General features: G+C 38.8%; 1 protein-coding gene across 3 annotated transcripts in view; it reads right to left on the reverse strand.

The window, feature by feature from the left end:
- Positions 1-23,663, reverse strand: part of rbm19 (RNA binding motif protein 19) — a 249,000-nt gene that overhangs the window by 33,145 nt on the left and 192,192 nt on the right. The window contains exon 25 of one of the 3 annotated variants that reach the window (XM_080208405.1): positions 2,744-2,849. The exons of the other annotated variants lie outside the window; for them this stretch is intronic. The gene's annotated coding sequence lies outside the window, so the exon portion shown is untranslated. Of the gene's footprint in view, positions 1-2,743; positions 2,850-23,663 lie in introns of those variants that run through there. 3 annotated transcript variants of the gene reach the window in all.

Genomic DNA, 23,663 nt, shown 5'->3' on the forward strand with positions numbered 1-23,663 from the left:
TTGAGTGGCCTATCCAGCACAAATGCTCCTCCTGAGTCAACAGAAATTTTGCTGTTTGCTATGTTCTATACTGTCATTTACCTTTGTAACTATACTGCTTTCTCCCAGGCTTTGCTGAAGCAAATCTGCAGACAAACACAAGAGAGTTGCTATTCTAAGTCTCTGCCTAGAAGGATGGCAGTGGCATTGCTCAATTTTTGCTACTGCTTTAGCCGACACAGTTCTTACTCGCCTGGGTCGCCACAGCGGACAGTGTTTTCAATATGCTAACATAGGTCCTATGTATTGAAGACAAAGAGAAACATCATTTAACATAACTAAAAAACATTTGAGCCAATTTTCACATCTGAAAGAAATGAGTCATCAGCACCCCAAAATTAGTGTCTGATAACACCATTTATACTCACATACTAATCGGAGCCATCTTTGGTAGGGTGCTGAAATGTATGTCTGGAGCACCCATCTATTTTACTCAGGTTATTTGTATTATGCAAACAGGGGTTATATCAAGCACCAAGTGGCCTAATCAATATGTATATATAATCAATATGAAGAGTGTGAATAAGTTGTTAAAAAATGGACCAAGGAACGCATTACACTTTTTGGTGCAGACTGAAGGAATGTTCCACCTGGGATTACAATATAACTCTGTCCCATAAGAGTGCCCTTCACCCAAGATTGTTTGCCATCCCTTCTCACCGCACATACGCTTTGATTGTTGGCGGGTTCAGTGTGGGAGCCAGATAATCTTCCACCTTCTCACAATCAGTAAACTGTATCAAGATGCCCAGAGTACATAAGAGATTGGGTGTTGAAATAGCTGGGTCTCTAGGCAACAACAACACTCTGCTTGTAATCAACCAGAGTTTAAATTATCCCCTCTGCTCTCTTAATACATAAGAAATACAATAGTAAATGGATGGGTCAAAAATGTACCTTGGTTGTGAGTTGTTAAACTACTGCAATGAAATATTAATTTAACTTCATTGAAAGTAACTCTAGTTTATATGGTGGGTACTTATGATAGGAATTTTGTTTTTGCACGAGGTGATTTAATTTTTTCAACAATTACTGTTTAGTTTTAACATATTGATAAATACTGCATTCATAGTATACATGGCATATTGAGGCATTATGTGGATTTTGCTGAATTAGTGGAGTTGAAGATGACCAGATTGGTGAGTGTCATAAGTTATGGTTTGCTACTTTATTCACCAGTAGGTCAGTGCCAGATGGGTTTCATCTATTCCACTAAGGTTTTGGTAGCTACCCTGTATCATAGGATAGAACATGTTTTGATGGTTGGCATTGTACGTTGAATAAAGGGCTGCTGCTAATGTACCACCCAGCTTTTAGTACTAGGTCAAGACCAAAGACCATATTTTGAAGAATGTTCCTACATCTGTCTCAAGAGCTACATAATTTTCTCAAACTGGGCCACCTTCCGTAATGTCTCAATCTACACTAAGTGGAGGGAGAAGGGTGCCCTCTACTGCCACGCAGCACAAAGCACCAAACAGGTTGAATTTAGTAAACTTAACAGTTCGCATATATCAGGGTTAAGGGGTGTGATTCAATGGTGCCCTTGATGACTTTAAGAACGTCACATAGCACCTTCTACTCAGAAGGATGGATCTTTGTAAAGAAAATGCGCAAGATTCTCCACTAGCAACCACAAATACAGGTGACATTTTGATATGATTCAGGGGTTCTACCATATGCAGAGATGTGCTGTGTGGAGCACAATTTTAAATTGTCCTTTCAATTTATTGTTGATTAAGTTAAGACCAAATTGGACTGTTGGTGCAATAAATTTAACTGATGAGCCACAAGATTACCACAAATAAATTAGAAAACTTATCACACAGATCTTGGTTTATTTACATAGGGTAGTTCAGTAAAATAAACATGATAAGCTTAACACTTTCATGTATATTCATACAGTAACTAACTATATGAATGACTTGCATTTATGAAGCAGTTTGCATGACCACTGTACATCTCATGGTATTCCCGAGTGAAGGGAGTACTTTTTGAGCACAGTCTCTGCTTAATGTCGGAAATATCAGCAGTTAATTTGCACACAACCAGCTCCAACAAACAGCAAAGTGATTATGATTAAATAATCTATTTTTGTGGTGTTGAATGAGGGACAAACATTGGCCAGGACACTGGGGACAACTCTGGAGGTCCCACGCTTTAATTTTCCAAAGTAAAAGTGACTTCTTGTTTGCATTTTCATGACATTAAATATTTCACTAATGACAATCCAAAACTAGTGCACATTCAATGATTTAGACAGCAATAGTAGCATGATTGTTACTTGTTGGACATCTGTCATAATTTAAAAATATTTGTTGGAAAGAAAGAGGAGGAAAGAATGATATGAAGGAACCAGTAAAATTTGGCACCAGTTCTTTCACTGGCAAACTCTATTCACGTGATACTACTGGCAGTATCTTTGTTTTTTTTCTGCCAGTGTTCTGTGGCATGTGGCACTGCTGCCTCACAGCACCAGAAATCCCGGTTTGATTCCAGCCTTGGATAACTGCCTGTGTGGAGTTTGCATGTTCTCCTATGTATGGGTAGGTTTCCTCCAGGTGCCCTGGTTTTCTCCTACAGACCAACGATGTGCAGTTAGCTGGATTGGCCATGCTAAATTGCTCCTTAGTGTCCAAACGTGTGTAGATTACAGGGATCAGCAAGGTAAATATGTGGGGTTACAGTGATAGGGCATGGGGGTGGGCCTGGATAGGATACTCTGTCGGAGAGTTGGTGCAGACTCAATGGGCCGAATGGCTTCCTTCTGCACTGTAGGGTTTCTATGATTCTCCCATTTCTTCTTCATTCTGGAAGGGATAAAACCCACACTGGAACATTTTCAAGACTACCAGTTGCTCACCAATCTTGTCCAATTTAACATTCCTCACACTGCCTGATTTAGCCTCACCTATCCTTCCCGTGCACAAACTTTAGTAATAGGTCCCGGTACATGAGAATATTGGCTAATATTCCTCTCTCTAAATCTATGGAATATGGATATCTGAAGTATCCTTCCTGCTGATATGCTCTGATCAAACAACTTAACAGACTTAGAATTTTCCGACAAGTTAGTTAATCAATACCATAATCAGTTGGGTCACTAGGAGAGTCGCGATACAAGCAAATTAAAAGCAATCTCTGCATATGCTGAGTAGTTCAATTAAAACAAAAAAACTTGCATTCATGTTGCACTTCATCATATTCCCTGGATATCATTAAAACCAATGGATTACTTAAAAATTCAGTTACTGTTTTATGTAGATAAACACCTGCACCAACTTGCACACAGCAAGACTCCATAAAATGCAAATCAATGGATAATTGGATAATCTGATTTCAGAGATATTGATGGGAGGTGGAAATACTCACCAGGATGGGAGAAGAATTCCTTTCTCACCCACTTGAACAGTCAGGTAACAAGGGACCTGGTTTAACATTTTATCTGAAATATGGCATCTCTGACAACGTGGCATGCTTGAAGAATTGCAATGAAGTAATTAATACAGTCTGCATTGTGTTCAGATCTAAAGGCTATATACAGTTTTGGTTTATCTTCCAGTTATGATGAAATTTGGCATTAGCAATGACCAATATTCTAGCAAGATTCTACTGTACTTTTAATTTTTCACATGATGGACAAGTTACAGCAATTGACAAGCACCGCAGTGCAAAAGGTTCGGCACAGTGCATTGGTATATCAACAAATGCCAATTTGACACAAGGCCTTTGATACCCATTTTGATGAGTTTCTAATCTTTTGATCCTGGATTGCTACGGGGTGTGTTAAAAAGAGACATCTCTACACAGTGAGGAAAAAGCCAACGTCTCGCGGCTTTGTGTAGCTTTGAGCAGCCACCTGCTCAGCTGTGGAATGGTTTAGAGATATATAAATATTAAAAACAGATATACGTATATTTCAAAAGGACAAGCAAAACTGTTTGAATATTTTGATCTTCAGACAAACCTCTGAGTAGGACTTGGGAGTTTTAGACTTCACAAACTGCACTGCCAGGAGTTTTGAAGCTCATATTTCTTTCAATATGAATAAACACTGAAAATAAGAGGTTAAAAAACTACCACCTACCTGCATGTGTATCACTGGCAATTAAATTTAAGGTTTTCCTTAACTAATGCTATTGTTTCAATTAGAAACATGGATACAGAGTAAGTGTTAGCTGTTTAATACATCACTAAAAGAAAATTAGAAGTACTTGTAAAATGGGGAGCACCTGCAATCAAAAATGGAGTTAGGTCAAACAGTGAATGTCTTTGTAAATAAACATGTGCATGTGAAGACAACTGGGATAAAAAACATACCTCAGTCCATATTTTGAAGCAAGATGATTAAAAAATAATTTCCACAGTAAGGTTCCTGACTTTATATACATTGGCATTCATTTTTTTTATGCTAGCTAGATTATTGGTAACATTTTCTTTTTGAAGAGCCTTGTAATGGCTTTTAAAGGGGATGGGGCTTTTAATGGACTTTTTAAGAGACAGAACAGTGCTGTTAGCAATGCTGTTACAAATGCAAAGCTTTATAAAATGTTTACATTTTGAACCGTCATTTTCAAATTAAGGTAAAAGTGTTCTGGAATGTGGGATACTAATCATATTGAACTCTGCCTGGAGACATACCCATGTGATCTGGTTGTCATGGGGACAGAGAACCTTGCCAAAACTCAAGTGCTGGCTTTCACGCATTGACACAAGTAGTACTGCTGGCCTTAGTGGACATAAATGTGCCAAAGAAAAGGAAAGATTGGTTTCCTTTTCTATCTCATTAAATATGTTAACCATTAAGCAGAACACAGAGAACATGTTTTCTATCTGAAGTGCCAAGACTTGTCGAGATCTAAAGATCAAAGCATTACCAGAGGATGCCTTGCGCCACTGAAAGTCTGATAGTGCTCAAGGAACTAAGACTTTTAAAAGCATACTGAAAGGCTGGTTCTGGTGTGTCAAAGAGACAGGGTCCTGTTAGAAAACCAGCAGTAGTTTGGGACTTTATCAAAAATAGTTGAAAGGGCTACAAAAAGAGAATCCAAGAAAAAAACTTGAAGGATAGGAAACAAAACCAGAAGTGAGATTTAAGAGCCGTTTAGGCACATCACCTGCTACATGAGATCTGAAAATAAAGCAACAAGCTGTGCACCTCCTTAATCAATCAGCTTGAAGAATTATTTGCAATGCACTGTCTGAATCTGGCATTTTCTGTTGGAATGCTTAATTCAATATCAAATCATATACAGAAATAGAAAGAGAGAGAAGGAAAGAAAGATTTGATAAGAGTGTAATCAAAGATGGAAAGAAAATACAAATCCGAAGGAACGAAGTCCAAGCTTGCAAACGCTAATTTTCTGTGCTAAGGAGGTTGCTTGACAGAAAATAATGTTTTGCATTTAAAAATGTATTTAGAATGAAATGGAAAAATCCTAACTTTTCCCGGTCAGTTTAGTACATTTCACCCAATTTCAGCAGTTTCCATTTATTTCACTACAGCGTTCTTCAGTGAGGTACTGGTATAGTACAGCATCTGGAGAAGTAAGGCGATTCAGACTTTGACTTCCTGACTTTTCCATTTAACTGCATGGTCACGGGGAGCTTCTGTTCAGTTTACACTTTAATAGTCGTGTGTATCATGGGCCTCACTATTATTTCTTACCATCGATTCAAGATATTGTAATTGGAAATAAGTTAATGGCAAGATTGCTAAATAATTACTTTTCCTCTTCTGTGAAGACAAGTACAGAAGGTAGAGTACTAGAGAAACGAAAAAAAATAAAATGGACTCCTAAATTTGATAAAAATTATAAGAAAGAAAACAATGAGACTGAAGATAGACCTATCTCCAAGACCCTTCTCAAGTTATTGAAGGTGAGGAAGTTGTAGATGCTCTAGCAATGATTTTGCAAAACAATCTTGGATTTAGGAACTGTCCTCTTGGTCTACAATATTGTAATGTCACTCCACTATTTATAAAGCGTGGGATAAATAAATTAGGTAATTATAGGTCAATTGTCTAACGTCTGTTGTAAATACGAATTGATCAGAGAGGACCAGCAATAGATTTGCAATGGTTACGTAGCATCTAACAAACCTAGTTGAAATTCTTTTCAGGCTTAACATGGCATAAAGGGGCAATTATAGATTATCAATTATTTATATGGACTTCCACACAACTAATTGTAAAAAATAAAGTAAGCATGTGGAATTGGAGACAATTTTAGGCAGAGATAGGGAATTGGTTAGGATGTAGAAAGGAGAGAATAGTTTTAAAGTTAATTTATTAGTCACAAGTAGGCTTACATTCACACTGCAATGAAGTACTGATTAGGGGAAATTAGCATAAGAACATAACAAATAGGAGCAGGAGTAGGCCATCTAGCCCTTCGAGCCTGCCCTGCCATTCAATAAGATCATGGCTGATCTGTCGTGGCTCAGTTCCACTTTCCCGCCTTCTCCCCATAACCCTTACTCACCTTGCCTATCAAAAACCGATCAAAAACCTAGCATAAACTTCAACTGGTAAGATGTGACTTTTTATCTTTACTCATTAATGGGATAAGGGTGCTGTTATTATTCATCCCTAATTGTCATTGAGAAGATGGTACTGTGCTGCCTCCTTGAACTACAGAAGACCACCTAGTGTAGATTCACCCAAGATGCTGTTAGGATGGGAATTCCAAGACCATGGGCAATCAATGATGAAAGAATGACTTTATGCTTCCAAATCAGGATAATCTGGTTTGGAGAGAAGCTGGATAAACGCAAATTATTGCAGATGCTGGAATCTGAAACCGAAAGGGAAAATGCTGGAAAATCTCAGCGGGTCTGGCAGAATCTGTAAGGAGAGAAAAGGGCTGATGTTTCGAGTCCAGATGACCCTCTGTCAAAGCTCTAACAAAGGGTCGTCTGGACTCGAAACATTAGTTCTTTTCTCTCCTTACAGATGTTGCCAGACTTGCTGAGATTTTCCAGCATTTTCCCTTTTGGTTGGAGAGAAGCTTGCAGGTGCTGTCATCCCGTAGACCTGCTGCCATTGACCTTTAACGCTGTCAGTGGAACCGCGTTGTGGGTAGAGATTAGGAACAGCAAAGGGTGGAAGACACTGGTGGGTGTCGTCTACAGGCCCCCGAATAATCATCTGGAGGTGGGGCGGGCTGTTAACGCACAAATAAGTGCGGCGTGCAGGAATGGGACGGCCGTAATTATGGGGGATTTCAATCGGCATATTGATTGGTCGACCCATGTTGGACGCGGTGGGCTCGAGGAGGAGTTCTTGGAATGCTGCCAGGATAGTTTCCTTGAACAGTGTGTGTTGGAGCCGACGAGGGAGCGAGCTATCTTGGATCTGGTGTTATGTAATGAGGCGGGTAGAATTAGGGACCTTGCGGTGAAGGATCCTCTTGAGGAGAGTGATCATTGTATGGTGGAGTTTCTGGTGCAGATGGAGGAGGAGAAAGTGGGTTCCCGGACACGTGTCCTTTGTTTGAACAGAGGGGAGTACGGTAGGATGAGAGAAGAATTGGCGAATGTGGACTGGAGGAGCGCGTTGGAAGGTAGGTCTGCTGAGGAGCAGTGGAGGATCTTTAAGGAGATCTTTCTTGGTGCTCAGCAGAAATTTATTCCGATGGTCAAAAAGGACCGTAGGAGGAGAGGTAATAAGCCATGGATAACGAAGGAGGTGAAGGAAAGTGTTAAATTAAAAGCGGAGGTGTTTAGAGTAGCTAAGAGTAGTGGGCGAGAAGAGGATTGGGAGAGGTTTAAATGTCAACAAAGATTGACAAAGAAGTTGATAAAGAAGGGTAGGAGAAACTATGAAGCCGGGCTAGCGCTTAATATAAAAAAGGATAGCAAGAGTTTTTATAAATATATAAAAAGAGGCTGGCTAGGGTGAACGTTGGTCCCTTAGAGGATGAGAAGGGGGACTTAGTGGTAGGGGATGGGGATATGGCTGAGGTCTTGAATAACTTTTTTGTTTCGGTCTTCACGGAGGAGGACGTGAATAATTTGCCGGGTGTTAGCGATGGAAAGGTGGTAGGACTGGAGGGTCTCAATGACATTACTGTTACTAGAGAGGCGGTGCTCGACAGACTGGAGGGGCTGATTGTGGACAAGTCCCCAGGACCGGATGGAATGCATCCGAGGGTTCTGAAAAAAATGGCGGAGGTGATAGTGGATGCCTTGGTGGTTATTTTCCAAACATCGCTGGATTCCGGGGAAGTGCCGGAAGATTGGAAAATGGCTAATGTTACGCCGTTGTTTAAGAAGGATGCCAGGCAAAAGGCAGGGAATTATAGGCCGGTTAGTTTAACGTCTGTTGTAGGTAAAATGTTAGAATCCGTCATCAAGTAGGAAATAGCGAGGCATCTTGAGGGGAATTGCTTGATAGAGCAGACACAGCACGGTTTCGTTAAAGGGAAGTCATGTCTGACAAATTTACTGGAGTTCTATGAGGATGTGTCTAGGGCGGTGGATAAAGGAGAGCCGGTGGATGTGGTCTTTCTTGATTTTCAGAAGGCGTTTGACAAGGTACCTCACAAGAGGTTACTGCAGAAGGTCAGGGGACATGGAGTTGGGTGTAGGGTGTTAGCGTGGATAGAGGATTGGTTGTCAAATAGGAGACAGAGAGTGGGGGTCAATGGGTGCTATTCGGATTGGCGGTTGGTGACTAGTGGAGTGCCCCAGGGGTCGGTGCTGGGGCCTCAGCTATTTACCATTTATATAGATGATCTGGAGGAGGGAACCAAGTGTATGGTGTCGAAATTTGCTGATGACACCAAGATTGGTGGAACGGCAAATTGTGCAGAGGGTGTGGAGAGTCTACAGAAGGATCTAGATAGGCTGGGCGAATGGGCCAGGAAATGGCAAATGGAATTTAATGTTGGCAAGTGCGAGGTGGTCCACTTTGGTAGGAAGAATGGTAGGAAGGATTATTACTTACGTGGCGAAAAACTGCAGCAGGCGACGGTGCAGAGGGACCTCGGGGTCCTTGTGCATGAGTCGCAAAAACCCAGCTTGCAGGTGCAGCAGGTGGTCAGGAAGGCGAATGGGATGCTGGCCTTCATAGCGAGGGGGATTGAATATAAAAGTAGGGAGGTCTTGCTGCGGCTGTATAGGGCATTGGTGAGGCCGCAGCTGGAGTACTGTGTGCAGTTTTGGGCGCCGTACTTACGCAAGGATATTTTGGCCTTGGAGGGAGTGCAGAGGAGGTTTACTAGGCTGATGCCGGTGTTGAGGGGGTTGAGCTATGAGGAGAGGCTGAATAAACTAGGCTTGTACTCGTTGGAGTTTAGAAGAATGAGGGGAGATCTCATTGAGACGTTTAAGATGATGAATGGGATGGATAGGATAGAGGTGGAGAGACTCTTCCCGCTCAGAAAGGACAGTAGGACTAGGGGGCACAGCCTCAAGATAAAGGGGGGGGGGCGGTTTAGAATGGAGTTGAGGAAGAATTTCTTCACTCAAAGGGTGGTGAATCTCTGGAATTCTCTGCCCGTTGAAGTGGTGGAGGCTACCTTGCTAAATATTTTTAAGAAGCGGGTTGATGGGTTTTTGATAAGAGAGGGGATTAAGGGTTATGGGGAGAGGGCGGGAATGTGGAACTGAGCCACGACAGATCAGCCATGATCTTATTGAATGGCGGGGCAGGCTCGAAGGGCTAGATGGCCTACTCCTGCTCCTATTTCTTATGTTCTTATGTAATAAGTTGCTGTAGTGCATCTTGTAAATAGTCTACATTGCAGCAAAGGTGTATTCGTAGAGAAAGGAATGCAAATTGAAGGTGGCAATAGTGTTGAGATTTTTGAGTGTTGCTAGAGTTGCATTCATCCAGTTAAGTGAGGATTATCCCAACACACACTCTACTTGAGCCCTGCAATTGGTGGATAGGCCTTGGGCAGTCTGCAGGTGATATACACGTTACATAATTCTCAGCTTCCAACTTGTTCTCGTACCCACAGTATTTGTGGTTAGTCCAGTCAAGTTTGTGGTCAATGCTACCCGCCAAGATGTTGATAGTGGAAGTTCAGCAATGATAATAGTATTGAAAGTCAAAGATCAATGGCTAGATTGCTTTTCATTGGAGATCACCACTGCCTGCCATTTAACAGGCTAAACCTGAAGGTTAACTCGGTCTTCCTAACCTTGGGAGGTAGATGTAGTGTAAATTTATCAAAATGAAAAAGGGACTAAAAGAATTAAGCTGTGAGGAAAGGGTACATAGAACAGGTTTGTATCATATTAGGCACAGAAGACTTATGCAGTGATATACATCAGGTGTTTAAGACAGTTAATTGGCTTGATAAAAATAAATTTCTTTTAATGGAGAGTTATTATTTTATTCTTTCATTGGTTGTGAGTATATCTGGCTAGGCTAGTCTTTATTGCCATCCTTAAATTCCCTTGAGAAGTCTTGAATTGCTACAGTCTATGTGGTGTAGTTCACCCACAGTACCGACAGGGACGAGTTCCAGGATTTTGTCCCAGTGACAGTAAAGGAATGGTGATGCAGTTCCAAGTCAGAGTGGTGTGTGGCTTGGAGGGGGAACTTGCAGATGGTAAAGTTTACTTGTTAGTCACAAGTAGGCATTCACACCGCAATGAAGTTACTGTGAAAATCCCCTAATCACCACAGTCTGGCACCTGTTCGGGTACACTGAGGGAAGAGTTTAGCGTGACCAATTCAATAACCTGCACATCTTTTGGACTGTGGGGAGAAACCGGAGCACCCAGAGGAAACCTGTACAGACACAAGGGAATGTGCAAGCTCCACACAGACAGTGACCCAAGCTGGGAATTGAACCTGGGTCTCTGGCGTGGTGAGGCAGCAGTGCTAACCACTGTGCCACCATGCCATTCTCATGCAGCTCTTGTCCTTGTACTAGTTGCTGGAGTTTGCTGGTTTGGTGAGTGCTGAAGGAACCTTGGTGAATTGCTGATGTGCATCTTGTCGACGTTAACACAGTGCTGCTACTGTGCATCATGGTGGAGAGAATTATGTTTAAGGTGGTGGATGGGATATCAATTAAACGGGCTGTTTTGTACTACAGCATCACTCTTTCAGGCAAAGGAGAGTATTTAATCATACTTCTGACTTGTGCTTCGTAGATGGTGAGCAGGTTTTGGAGAGTTAGGAGATGAGTTATTCGCTGCAGAATTCCCAGCCTCTGACTTGTTCTTGTAGCCACAGTATTTATACAGATTTCCAGTTTTAGTTAATGGTAATCCACAGGATGTTGATAGAAAGGGACTCAGCAATCGGAATGCCATCAAATGTCAAGGAAAAAACGTCAGATTCAACCCAGCGTTCGATGGTTGGATCTCTCTTGTTTGAGTCATTTGTGTGATATGAATGCTATTGGTCACTTATCAGCCTAAACTGTAATGTTGACCAGTCTTGCTGCATTTGGACAAGGATTGCTTCAGTATCTAAGGAGTCATGAATGGTACAGGACAGAGTAACCATCACTGTCAAGCCTACTTCTGATCTTATGATGGAGGGAAGGTCATTGATGAAGCAACTGAAGATTGTTAAGCCGAGGACTTTTCCTGAGCAACTCTTGCAGTGAAATCCTGGGACTTGGTTAATTGGCCTCCAATAACCACAACCATCTTTTTTTAATTTCAGGTATGACCCTAGCCAGTGGAGAATTTTCCCCGATTCCCACTGACTCCAGTTTTGCCACATTTGTTCAAATGCTGCTTTGATGTTAAGGGCTGTCACCCTCACCTCACTACTCGAGTTTAGCTCTGTTGCCCACGTTTGGACAAAGACTGTAATAAGGTCAGGTGTGGAGAGGTCATGGCCGCTTCCAAACTGAGTGTCAATGACCACTTATTGTTGAGAAAGTGCTGCGTAATAGCACCTTTCATCACTTTGTTCACGATTGAGAGTAGAGTGATGATGAGGTAATTGCCTGTGTTGAATTTGTTCTGATTTTTGTGAAGAGGACATATTTGGCAATTTTCTACACGGCTGCATTGGTGCCAATGTTGTAGCTTCTCTGAAACAACTTGGCTAGGGGCATGGATAGGTTAGGAGCCCAGTTCTCCAGCTTGTTGTGATGCTGTCAGGGCCCATAGCATTTGTAGTATCTAGTGTCATCAGCTGTTTCTTGATGTCACACACACTGAATTAAACTGGCTGAAGATTGGCATGTGTTATCAGGAACCTCAAGAGGAGGCCAATCCACTTAGCGCTTCCAGCTGAAGACACTGATTTGCAAAGTGCAAAAACTGATGTGTTGGGCTTTTCCATCATTTAGGATGAGGCTATTTGTGGAGTCTCTTTCTCCTGTTAGTTATTTAATTGTCCACCACCATTCACAACTGGATGCAGCAGGGCTCGGGGTTAAATCTGATCCGCTGGTTGTGGGATTGCTTAGCTCCATCTATCACACACTCCTTCCACTGCTTGGCATGCGAGTAGTCCTATGCTGTAGCTTTAACTTATTTTTAGGTATACCTGATGCTGCTCTGACCTGCCTTCCTGCATTCTTCATTGAACACGGATCATCTTCTGCCTCGACGATAACAGCACAGCGACGTATGTGTTGAGTCACAAGATTACAGATTGTGGTTGAATACCATTCTGTTGCTGCAAATAGCCACAGCATCTCATGGTTGCCCAGTTTTGAGTTGCTAGATCTGTTCAAATCTGTCCCATTTCGCAGGATGGTTGCATTACGCATAATGAAGGATACTGTCAATGGAAGAGGACTTCATCTCCACTAGCACTGTGCAGTGGTTACTCCTACCAATACTGTCTTGACCAAATGCATCTACAACAGTTTAACTGGTGAAGATGAGGTCAAGTAGGTATTTCCCTTCTCGTTGGTTCCCACGCCAGCAGCTGCAGACACAGTTCAGCTGTTATGTCCTTTAGAATTTGGTCAATACTGGTGCTATCAAGCAACTCTTGGTGATGGACATTGAAGTCCTCTACCCATGGTACATTTTGTGCCCTTCCAACTGATTCAGCAGCAGAGCATTTCCTTGCCCATGATGTACCCGACCCATGAGACTTCAAGGTGTCCAAAGTCAATGTCGAAGGCTCCCAGGGCAACTCCGTCCTGATTATGAGCTGCACCACTTTGGTGCTTTCTCGTCAGTGGAACAAAGCATACCCAAGGATTGTGATCTTGGTGTCTGAGATATTGGTTGTAAGGCATGATTTGCAGAGTATGACTACATCAATTGGCTGGTTGACTAGCCTTTGGGACAGTTCTCCCAATTTTGGGATGAGCCCCCCAAGTATTACAAGAAGAATATTTCCAGGATCAGGTGCCATTGTCATTTCCGGTGCCTAGGTTGATGCTCGGCGATCTGACTGGTTTCATTCATTGTAGAGGTTTGATACAACTGAATGATTTGTTAGGCCATTTCTAAGGCAACCACATGTTGTGGATGTGGAGTCACAAGTAGGCTAGACAAGGTAAGGATGGCAAATTCCCTCCCTAGAGGGCATCAGCAAACCAGATGAGCTTTTATGACAGCGATGGTTTCATGGTCATTACTAGTTTTTAACTAATAATTTACTAGTTCTTAAATGAATATAAATTCCACCACCTGTCATGGTGGGATTTGAACCTGTTCCCTAGAACGTTAGTCTCTGGGTTGTTAATCCAATGACATTACCACTATGGCGTCCCAGGGCATCATCTTAAAATAACAGCTGAGCTTTTCAACAGCAATGTCGGAAAGCACTTCTTCACACAAAAGGTAGTGGAGATTTGGACCAGGCTCCCCAAAAATCTTTTGAGACTGTATCACCTGTATCAATTTTAAAACTGAGATAGTTAGATATTTGTTAAATACGGATTTTAAAAGGTATGGAATTAAAACAAGTGAATGGCTTTAATATAAAGTTCAGCCTTGACCTAACTAAATCGCAGTAAAGGGTGAAGAAGCTGAATGGTCTGCTCCTGTACCAAATGTTGTTTTGAAGTGAGCTCATTCTTAAAATATTTTATGGACTTAATACAAACAACTTAAACTTTCATGGTCACAGTAAAAACATGTCATTCAAATTATATGTAATTAATATGATGCAAAAAGCTTCTCTTTATTCGCTCAGCTACATAGTCACAAAGTAATTGCCAATATTTTTAAAATATTCAAATTTTGGATACATTTTTTACAACATTTTGTACTTGTGATTTTATTACTAATTCAAATGTCCTGCAAGCAATGAGTAAAAAATGTGGTTAAATTAAAAGGATTGATATTACATGATGCTGCAATCTTAATTTACAGAATGAAAGTCAAAAGTTACAACAAAGAGTTCTCCTACAGTCCAACTCAAAATGGTGCAAGTAATTTAAGATTTCTTAGCTGTTTGGCTTGCCAGAATATTAATGATGATTCAGGTTGGTTTTAACCAAAATTCAAGTTTAAGAAGTCAAATAATTTAACTTCAAATCAAAAGTTACTTGAAGCAAGAGTAAAACAGAATAAATACACAAAGCCTCGTCAAAAAGTAACAGGGTTTTGGGAAGCCTTTGGTGAGTACTTTCAAAATGGAAGAAATGTTATAGAAAGTAAAAATCTTGACAACTGAGACAAAACAGCAAGACAACGAATTGTGGCTATTACTGTCCAGCCTCCCTCTCAGGATATCCATGGTATATTTTATGCCGTTTGATCAAGAATTTACAAAACATTTTATCCCTTTAAAATATATTTATAAAATTCCTACCAGAATGAGAAAAAAGGTACTTTCTTTTATTTGAGTCTATAATTTTTACTGTTGGTTAACCTCATTTCTGTTGTCAGAAATTTAATAATCAGTTAGTCTTTGTGCATTTAAGACAATGTGTATTTCAAACAGAAAATTAGTGCTTGTTGGTGTCCCCCCCCCCCCCCCCAAAAGCAGGACTAATGCCAAGTAAAAGAATGATCAATCAGCACTCAAACACAATGAAGTGTTCTTAACATTTCAGCAACAATGCTCAATGCGCTCACAAGCACTTCCATGCAGCACCCTGATTGCATCCTTTCCATTCTGACCCTTGCTTTTTCACCCCTAACGTCAAACCCAAATCATTTTTTCTGATTCTCCCTTGCAGCAAGGACTGACAGGTGAGAACGAAGCCCTTGAAAATCATCCTCTCCAATTCCCTTCATACGCATCAGCCAGACAAGCCTGGGTGATTTCTAGCTACAAACTGAGAAATTACCATTTGAAAAAAGTGCCATCAGACGGTCTGTCTCGAGGGTGAAAATTAAAATCTTCTACCTTGCAAGATCCATAGGGAATTCATATTCACAGAATTTCAACCCTCATCATCAGAGGAGCTTGCCATAGAACTGACATCTTTTCATTTCATCAGTCTTATGCTAATTTTAATAGTACATGCCTAACTTTAATACAGAAACAGGTTGAGCAGTGCAGTATGCAAAGCTCACAATGCACCATTTGAAAGTATTGTTAATATAACATAAGTTTAAACAATTAAAATTATAAATGATAAAACTGAAATTATAAATTTTCAGGCTTAAGTATGTTTATTTTAAATCAGATGTGTTAGGAAAGGTACATTAATAGAAAATAAGGTAATATATAATGCATTTTTAAAGATTTTAAAATATAATTTTTAAAAGGTGGCTAATTTTGAGCATGAATGATGTTATAATACTCCACAGGCAATTTGCACCCCTATCTATTTGGTCACCATATTGGAAATTCTGTAAGGAGCACGGGGAATTAAAAAACAAAATCTAGTAGTGTTTTTCAAAACGGGGATAATTTATAAAAGTTCCATTAAGTAATTCTAAAATACAATACGTAGTTCATTTAGACCATTTTAAGTGTATCCGGCAAATTAAGAAATCCTGTCCTTAAAGCTAAGCAGCACATATTTGCAGTTCAGCTGTGCAGTTGACAGCCTTCTCTAACCTTCTGAAAGTGAAGATGTTGCTTTATAAATAATACCTTGAAATTCATTTATAGATCACTGTCATAAAAAGTCATTTAATTAGGTTAAATAAAAAATTAAAATGAAATATTGCTGAAGTATATTCTGTACAAATGATTAGGACTGAGGCATCAGAAGTCTAACATTTGCATTCTCTGCAGATGAATTGCTCAAATGAATGAGCACAGAACTTCAGCTTTACTTTAAACTTTGTTTTTTCATACCTGTAATGTGTACAATAAACTTCTCAATCAGATGGCTGAAGTCATGTTTGAGAAATAAAAACTTATGTTTTACCAATTAATATGGCTGCTCAGTTCATAGTCCCCTTGATAAAAGTTTCATATAAACCAGTTATTTTTGTCACTTAGCTTCTTTCCGATAATATTATTAAACACAAATTATGGAAGCCAAGTTTCAGCAGCAAAACAACATGATGTGAGTCAAGGACATGTCATTTGATAGGTGTTTGCTGATATGCCATTGTACCTCAATTCTGTCCATTTTCTGCTTGCATGACACATTAAAACCTGACTATATATACGTATAAACAATGGAAGATTTGGGAATATATGTTAAAGAAATAACATTCCCCACCGCCAGCCCCAAGTCATGAAGTAAAATTTATTATCTAACAATTCTGCCTTTTCTTTCATGGGGATCTCATTGGGAGCTAACCTACCTTTCACAGTATTTTAGTCATCTCTTAATCATCTCATACAACACATGTCAAAAGCAACAACTATGGAAGGGCATAGATATTGATTTACAGACTTTTCTTGCAGATATCCAGGCATGTAATATTGAGTAGGAGGAAGAGACAGATAGACAAGAAGGTTTAAAGGATTCTGTTGAAGGTTTGAAAGTGGGGAAAATGTGGTGGAGGTGTGGGGACTATGGAGAAATAGAAAAGAAAGATAATTTTCCAGAACTATATGATACTAATGCATTTCCTCTTTTTGTCTCCTGCATCATATCTGTCTCTGGTGGCTTCTATGCAAAAAATCCTTAGAAAGACCAATAATCATAATTTCACAACAACTATCTAATAATATGAAGTTCACCCTAGCTCTTCCATAATTTCAGCAAAACTAACAAACTGCCAAGTTGTAAACTCAGTCCATGAATGCACAGTAACTGACAAAATGTAACTTATCCTCAACTAGTCTACGCCCATATCCCTCACCTGCCAATTTACACTTATGTAAACTCACACATAAACAAGCATTTGCTTACAAATTAACTTGTAATTTCCTGTTTTCTCCTACTGACACTTGCAGCCACCTCCCTACATATTAAGACTTGTCCATAAAGTACATGCAATTGAGAAACAACAAATTTGTTGAAAGTTTTTGGATCAAAATGCTTATGCAATTCCAACTTAATCTACATCACACCCAGAAATTTTTAACATTGCATTTTGTGAAACTATGGTGTATATATATTAAAGAGAAAGTAATTTGCACAAAAAAGAAAATGATGCATGCAATTTCCTAATTAAAACTTTCCTAATTAAATTAATTAAGGCGGAAGAAAATATAAGTGGCCCATTTTCAAAACAATTGCTACCTACTTCCACAATACTGAAAAAAGTTACAATTTTTCATAGCTGGCCGAACTAAAAATGCCCTAGACTATCAATGAGTAGTGGAGGAGTATGAAAAACATGGTGCTCCTGGGAAACAGGATTAGCCGATAACCATTATTCCACTTATGGGCACTTTAACAAACTGTAACATGACAAACAACTTAACATTTTAGCTACATCCATTCTGACAGTATATCATTTCTTTTTTGCCTTTTCCACAAGGGCATAAGGACATTGCACATGCCTATCAGAAGTGGTCATTTCTTTTTGAAATTTCACATTATGTTTGTTTTTGTTCTCCTTTGCAGAGATCTGGAAGTTTATTCATTTTAAGTAATACCAACATAAAAAAACTAAATAGAAACTTGCAGGTTGTCAGCTTTAATTAGATTTCTTCTGTACTTCAAGTTTAGTATTTTGTAAAATATTGCAGACATTCCAAAAACAGCAAAAATAATGAAGGTGGTGACAGGAAGTGTTACACAATCCAGTGCCACCAGTGTAACATTTTCCATTAGAGTTCACTATGTTATGATTTTTTTTAAAAGTGGGAAAGCCAGCACCATTCCAGAGAAGGATATAAAACAGAAAAATAGTATTTTATTTGAATCATATTTTACAAACTGGGACTGTGACCATCTGCGCTATGCATCACATTGAAATTGCCCCGCATTAAAAATTCACCATCAAGTGAATTTTCAAGGGATTTGCAGTAATTAGATGACAAAATGCTGGGAAATCTCAGCCGCACTGAAGATGTTACTCCGGGGTCAAAGACTCAACACTTTCAGCTGGGTAATTTGTAAGTGTCAATCACGCTCAGCCATCAGAGAACAGATCTAACGGCTGAATTCTAAGTAACTTCACAACACAGCCTTCAGCTATGCAGCCTGCTTTTGAAATACACGGGTATTTATTACAGAGGCCAAATTTCAAACAAGCTACATTTTTTAAAAAATGCACATTATTATACTGACGTGGCTTTTGAAGCTTGCTGCTCATCATCCACAGAAGCAGGGTTGAATCAACTACCACATTCATCCTCTAAATCATCGTCAACATCACCTCAAAAACATGAGAGCAGTAAACACATCTTAATGTTGGTAAACAGACCCTCGCCCTAAGACCAGGATCATTATCTACATGACAAGAAGCTTACAACATGTTATTTTAAGTGGCTCACTAACACATCTGTTGTTTGGCATGATACTAAGTTCTCCTACACAGCATCAAATTTGAACACGTGTAATTAGCTGCGAAAAGCAAAATAGAGTATTTGTGATAGCAGCCACCATTCCTTATCACAAATTAATGATGCTCATTTCAAATTGACATCTCCATTAAAAGGGTAACTGCATTTTCCCTTTTCAGGTCAAATGGAACCAGACTAAACTGACATATCCTAAAGCTACAGTATATCAAATGTATTATGCAAAAAAAGTCAGTGTGGGTCAAAGACTATGTAAATAACGTTGTAGCACCCTACAGGAAAAACCTTATCCTCTTCCCAACACATCCCCATAACATTTTAAAGCCACAGTTGAGTTGAAGATAATTTATCATGCAAAAAACTTTATTTACAACCCAAATGAAATATTTCAATTGTTTTCAATCTATATAAATTGCTCAAGAAAGAAATAATTTCTATTATTCTTTATGTAGCAGTTATACAGTTGTGACATGATCAAAATGTGAATTTCTTGGTCTGGACACTGTTTTGCAAGGCAGCTCAATTTTTCTCCAAGTGTTGATTTATTTCCCATTCTTTTATCTTCTTTATCTTATTATTTTTTCATGCCATTACTTCAATTTTCCTTCATCCCTTTTCTTGTTTTGGTGATCTATTTTTCACTCCAAAAGCATGCAATTGTGATCTCTGAAAGGCACTGAAGGGTCAATTTAAGATTAAGGGAGATTTAAGATTGAACCTGGCATTTTCTGATAATTTCCATTATGTTGGAATGTTCTACTACCCTCAAATATTTTGATTACTACTAACTTTATATCAGCAATTTGATTTTTTGCAGGGAAGGTTCATATACATTTCATTGAAGCAAGGTTCATTGCAACTCACCTGCTTCAAGCCTACTCACTATGCTACTCTGGACTGTCTTTAAGGGGGCTCATAAAACTCACCAAAGTAAGATATTTTGCCTGATTTTGTTCATTGTGAAAAAGAGCTTGATTTCGTTTCACAATGACTGAAATTAGGAATTTAGAATCATAAACATTAAATCTATGTTTAATCAACTTTTCCAAAGAAATCATTCATATGTTACTTTGGAGGGCCAGGATTTTAAAATAATGCAAAAAACAGTTTCCACACATGGGCCATTTGACCATATACAGCAGCTTTTAAACTAAATTGCAGACTGACTTTAGGAACTACCTATTTTTAGTTGTCAAAATATTGGGATCAAGTTCAGTGAACAGCATATTCAAACATGAACAACAATATAGACTAAGAAGTCAAACCTTATAGTCATTATGAATGTGTTGCCTTGTGTCAACATGATTATGATTCACTGAGCAATGTTTTGCAATTGGCTATCTTTTTGATTTACAGTTACTGGAAATTTGTATTTATATTGATGGTTCTTTTTCTTAAAAAAAGCAATATTCCTGTCCTCAAACTAATCCTCCGCTGAAAGACATGGTAAATAACCTGCTCCCAGTCTTTAACTAATGCTGACAAGAGGCTGCTATTTATTGGAGCTTTCTGGCACACAACAGCTCTGCCTTTCCCTACTAATATTTATTAATGTACGGTGTAGTATAATGCAAAAATGTGTGTGAAGTGTGACAATTCCTGTAAACTTTCACCTATGTTTCAAAAACATAATTTCAAATTCAATTCAGAAAACAAAAACTGAAAACAATTCTGTTCTAAAAATGCACCATAATTTTAGTGTGTCCCAGTTCAGATTTTCCCACCACTGTTTTAACCTTTTCCCTGTCTTCCAGTTAAGATGTATTGAAAAAGGTACCTGGTTAAGCTGACATTGTATCAATGTAACTACTTAAAAACTTAAAACAAGTCGGAGTTAATAGTTCTGTTTAAATTGACAAATTTAAATTAACTACAATAATGCCTTCCAAAATTCTGTAACCTAAAATGTATTTTCCAGCAGAGTTGAATCATTTACTCATAGGTATACAGCTTGTTCAGAATAACTTAAAATGCAAAATAATTCATGAATTCTCACATCTCTTTTTTAATTGCCTCACTTTTGTAGGTGTATTTTCACCATTCTTTTTAAATATGCAGAGAATCATTTGTCATGAATGAATAATTACTCTGTATTATCTATGAAAATGTCCAAGTATGAGCAAGAGCCAGTGAATAATGAACAGTTATTTTTTCATGCGCAGCAATGAGTTAAGTGTATATGGAGGATCCGACTACACTTTTGAAACCAGCAATTTTTCTAAACAGTGAAGGTGCAAACAGACTTTGTGATCACAAACATTTGTACAATCCACTGTTAATAAGTTTAAGAGAATTGCTTTAAAAGCCCATTCAATTCCCATTTCTAAATTTCTAATGCTACGTTTATGGCAAAATCAGAAAATTAATTTAAATTCAGTAACTCTGGTTGCAATACATATGATGAAATAAATAAAAACTTCATTCAAGTTTAAAAGTAATAAAACAGAGGTGTTGAGCACTGAGCAACATCACCTACTGTTAATAAAAGCAACTTCACATATGCTCCGCTTTCTAAGAAACATTACCTAACAAATTAAAAGGCCAAATGAACTTACTTTCTTTCAGAACAACTTACTTCAGTAATCCCAAGTTTTTTGGTGAGTTCCTTCCCTGGCCTTGCTTCACTGCACTGATTTTTTTTATATAGGAAATATGAGAGAGCTGGAATGCCTGTCAACAGTCATGTTATTTTACCTGCGAAAAATAATTTAATTTTCATTGCATTAAAGCGAATATTTAAATTTCTTAAATATAATTAATCAAAGTTAAGTATGGTGCAGGTTTTCTTCCAGCTCTTGCATTTAATTTGTATTCACACCAATAAAGCTATTTTCATGCGTAGTCTTCTATGAATTTAAACCTGCAGCATTATGCCCGTCTCCAATGGAGCAGTGGATAAGGGGTACTAAATATTACCCCTTAACTGTGGAATATTACACAGAAAAGCTCATGGGGCATTAACATTTTCTTCTGTCTGCTCCAAGAGATAATAAATACCACACTGCTAAACCTTTAACACGCAGAATATTTTCAAGTAAGGCATCATGCAGAAGCAGGAAAGAGCTGCAAGTTCCTTACACCACAAATATTTAGAAATCAATGAAGGTACAAAAATATTATAATGTGCAGTTGTATAATCTGAAACTATGATTTGCTTACAACATAAACATTTAGAAGTGGAATTTCTTGTAAGAGCCTGGCAACTCCCTCAGACATGCTCCTACCCTCAACATTGGGAGAGAGAAAGAGGTGGAAGCTGTTTCACTTTACAAAGGCTTCCTCAATCTCTTATGGGTTAGCATTTTCTCAAACTGATCCACTATGAAAATACTTGAATAGGTGTGGATAAAAACTGCTTAATGAAACAGCATCATTTCTACTACTGCAGCCCAATTAACTGGTTTCAGCTGTCAACAAATTCCACTTGCATGTACATGGTACCCTTCATGTAGAAGGAAGTTCAAATCTTTTTGTAGAGGTGGATGTTAAGCAGGAAATAAACTGACTGGAAAGGAAGCCCTAGGGCACAACAGTGCTGATCGTGCATAGGAGGTGAAATTGTATGAAGATTACCATTTTGTGATGCACATGAGAGAAACTGACTGAAGGCTACTGTGGAAATGGATGAAGAACAGAAGGTGCAGGACATAGTGGTCAGTGTTAAAAGCAGTAGAGTTCAAGGCTTACTAGAAACAGTAAGTTGCAATTGCATAAGATGATTTTGGCGACTTTGTCTGGGGTGGCCTTTGTATTGGCCAAAAACAGGTTTGTTTGCAGAACACAGATACTAACTCAACTCCCTTTAGTCCAGAATTTTACCATGAAAAAAACACTTGTTTCAGACAGCGATGGCACTAGGTGTCCAGGGATTTTGCATAAGCTCCTTGAAACCTTTGAGCATTGAATCAAATTTCTTTATGCCTTCAAAGATTTACCGATAGTGATTTCCTAGTGTGTTCCTACAATCACCTGGCATTCTTCAAAGTCAGCAGTGACCTTACACTTCACCAAAATTTGCTCTGGGCAAATGCCGCTAGAGAAACGAGAAATACTTGCTATTATAAACTGAGCAGACTAACTACAAAACAAAAAGGCAAAATCACTACAGGGTTCTTTCAAAACGTGCTGTTAGCACTTGCTTGAGATGGTTTACATATTTCTGTGAAACCAAGTCACTCAATTTCCCTGCAACATATTTTCTATCCATCTATTGTTTGATCATTTTATAAATCTTACTGGGAGTAAATAGTTTTTCTTTTGGAACCACAGCTCATAAATGCTAGAACTGCCTTAGTCAAGTAGTGTGAAAAGCTTTTGTCTCATGAGCTTTGTTAAAGCAAGTTCATGGATTCATAAGCTACCAATATATGTGACAGATTACAAACAATTAAATGAGCAGTGAGCTGAGTCTAAATAACAAAAAGCTTGTATATAACAAATTTATTAACTGGAAAGATTCTGCAACATGAAAAGGCGTTATTTTGACTTTTGATGAATTATGCACACAAATTCTTGTTCATTATTTCATTTTCTAATATGATTCTACACAATGCCAGGGTAAAGCTTCATAGGTAGCTTTTCTTGTAAGCTTACCATCTACCATTTATTTTCATATGCCAAATTAGATGACCAAATCTTCCTCCAGGGTGGAGTCTTGTTGGATTCTCTATATATGTCCACCATACTGGCAGTTTATCAGCACTTGGAACCATCTTCAGCCCAGTGGGTAATCCTGAGGTGCCTAGCGTCACTAAATGTTAGTCTTCAGCCAGTGTGACATTAAGAATCAGAGCTCACTGGAGACAGCAAAGGCTCTGAATGCAATCTTGGCTGTAGTGTTTCAAAACTAGCTGAATTTGGTAACTAGTTATTCCATTAGAGCTACAATACTGGTTTCTACATG

Source organism: Carcharhinus amblyrhynchos, chromosome 20 (assembly GCF_965287045.1).
Source record: "Carcharhinus amblyrhynchos chromosome 20, sCarAmb.v2.hapA, whole genome shotgun sequence".
NCBI lineage: Eukaryota > Metazoa > Chordata > Chondrichthyes > Carcharhiniformes > Carcharhinidae > Carcharhinus > Carcharhinus amblyrhynchos.